The 2,659-nt window shown below is 39.9% G+C and overlaps 1 non-coding gene across 1 annotated transcript; it reads right to left on the reverse strand.

Annotated features, from left to right (window-relative positions):
- Window positions 1-1,880: 1,880 nt before the first annotated feature.
- Window positions 1,881-1,986, reverse strand: LOC142541193 (small nucleolar RNA R71). Its single transcript, XR_012819260.1, has one exon. It is a non-coding gene; the product is annotated as a small nucleolar RNA R71 (small nucleolar RNA).
- Between the last annotated feature and the right edge of the window lie 673 nt (window positions 1,987-2,659).

The raw sequence follows: 2,659 nt of genomic DNA on the forward strand, positions 1-2,659 counted from the left end.
ATGTCCGCCCGGGCGCCTCCAAGGCGTGAGAGAAGGAGTTTTTGCGAAGGTCATCCGCCCGGGCGGAAAATTAGGTCCGCCCGAGCGCCTCCAAGAGGAAGTGAGAAAAAATCTGCGAAAGACATCCGCTCGGGCGAAATCTTATGCCCACCCGGGCGCGCCAGTATTTTTGGAAAAAATTTTGGACGATTCCTTTCCTTAGTTTCTGGATATGGGCAATATGGTGGGGATTGGGACGTTTTTGGGAGCATCATTCAGACTTTATTGGAGAGCCGCCACGAAGCTTAGAGAGGAATTCGCGCTTGGATTGCAGATTCGACAATTTTCTGGGCATCGCCTTTGCGTTTTTCCATCAAATCTAGTATTTCTAACTTAGTTTTTATCTTTTAAACATTGTTGTGTTTATGTCTATTATGAATTCGAGTAGCTAAACTTAAAACATTTGTTGGGATTTAAGGGGATCCTACCCCGAACTCTGATTTAGTTAATTCAATATTTTGATTTGGGATTTATTCTTGATTTTACTATTGTTTTATCGTGTTGTTAGAGCGTAGCTAACTTTAACAACGTTTTTATATTGCGAGTGAGTTCGAGAGAATAACTTGTGATAGGAACGAGTAGTATAATCCGTGGATCTATAATTTACATAGATATATGAAATTGGATACGCGCCGATAGTTATAGTCCTAAGGGTCGAAAACTAGGGGATTTCATAGATCGACATGCAATTCGCTCTTGATAAATAATTAAACACATTTAATTACTTCATTGAGTACAATTAGTTTGGCATAGCTCGAGAGAGTGTGTTCAATTGAATAGGAAATCATGTCGGAAGCATACAGTCACTATCGAACGAATTAATTAATTAACGAGGGGTAGGTGAACCGAAATTCCCAACAAATCCATTTCTCATTGAATTTTAAATCAACCATTTTTGATATCATATTTCATTATCCAATTCCTGAATCATTTTATTTGCGTATTTATTTGAGCATAGCAGTAATAAGCAATCAATCAATTTTCGTTGCTAAAATCATATTTTTGAGCATACAAAATCATATTTTTACTCGTACTCACGTACATTATAATATTTTTGAGCATATAAAATCATATTTTTGAGCATACAAAATCATATTACTTGACATCGTGCACTTGAGATTAATTTTTGAACATACAAAATCATATTTTTATTAAGGATTCCACAGTGCAAGTTTTGCTTGATCAAGTTTTTGGCGCCGTTGCCGGGGAACTGTTAATTCACATTTTATTTTTAGTTATTTTCTTTAGCATTGTTTCATATTTATTAAATTAACACTCCATATTCCATTGCAGATATCTCGTCCAGTGCATGCCAAAGTCACTTGACGTGGAGCTTGAGCAGTTTGACCCTGAAATTGAAATAACTTTCCGCAGGAGAAGACAACAGCAGAGACTAAAGGAACTGATGGAGAGACACGAGCACGAGCATGAGGAGGAACATCGTGAAGATAGACAGGTTGAGATGCCATGCCGCATACCAATGCTAGAATATTCCCAGCCTTCTTTGGATGGTGCACGCCCCAGCATTGTGAGGCATATTGTGCGAGCAAATCACTTCGAAATCAAACCAACTAAAATCCATATGATTCAGAATACAGTCCAGTTTGGAGGATCTGCAGTAGATGACCCAAACACGCACATCGCATATTTTCTTGAAATTTGCGATACTTTTAAATTTAATGGAGTTTTTGATGATACTGTTAGACTGCGTTTATTTCCTTTCTCCTTACGTGATAAAGCTAAAGCATGGTTAAATTGTTTGCATGTAGGTTCGATCACCACATGGGAGGATATGGCGAAGGCGTTTCTCATCAAATACTTTCCTCCATCTAAGACCATGAAGCTGCGGGCAGACATCACCACTTTTGCTCAATTCAAGCAAGAATCCTTATATGAGGCATGGGAGCGTTTCAAGGATCTATTGCGAAGATTCCCTCACCACGAACTGCCACTTGGGTTAGTTGTTCAAACCTTTTACTATGGCTTGCTTACTCCTAATCGTACTATGATAGATGCCGCTGCGTGTGGAAACCTCTTGACAAAAACTGCTGAGGAAGGATACGAGTTATTGGAGGAGATGGCTGCTAGCAGCTATCATCCTCAATCTGAAAGGAACAACCAGCGAAGGAGTGCAGGAGTTCACCAGGTAACTGACCTTTCCGCTATTACTGCACAACTTGATGTCTTGAACAGGAAACTGGATGGTTTTAATATGGGTGGTACGGCTATGCGTCTGCAAGAGATATTTTGTGAAAAATGCGGAGGAGAACACTATGTTAAGGACTGTCAAGACAGTGGTCCTTTTTATGTGCCAGAAGGGGCACCTGTGAATCAAGTTGGAATCCAAAACCGTCCAAGGAATGACAATCCTGGATGGAGGCAACATCCCAACTTCTCATGGGGTGGTCAAAACAGTCAGAATCGACCACAAGGAGGACAACCATATGGGAAACAACCGATGTACAGATCTGATCCTCCTAGAGAAGAGAAGTCCAATTTGGAGCAAATGGTGTCTAAGTTCATCTAATCTACCGAAACTAGACTCCAAAATCAAGATGCATCGATAAAAGGGCTAGAAATTCAGATTGGACAGTTAGCAAAGATGATAGTAAGTAGAGAG

The sequence above is a fragment of the Primulina tabacum genome, chromosome 3 (assembly GCF_025594145.1).
Source record: "Primulina tabacum isolate GXHZ01 chromosome 3, ASM2559414v2, whole genome shotgun sequence".
Lineage (NCBI taxonomy): Eukaryota > Viridiplantae > Streptophyta > Magnoliopsida > Lamiales > Gesneriaceae > Primulina > Primulina tabacum.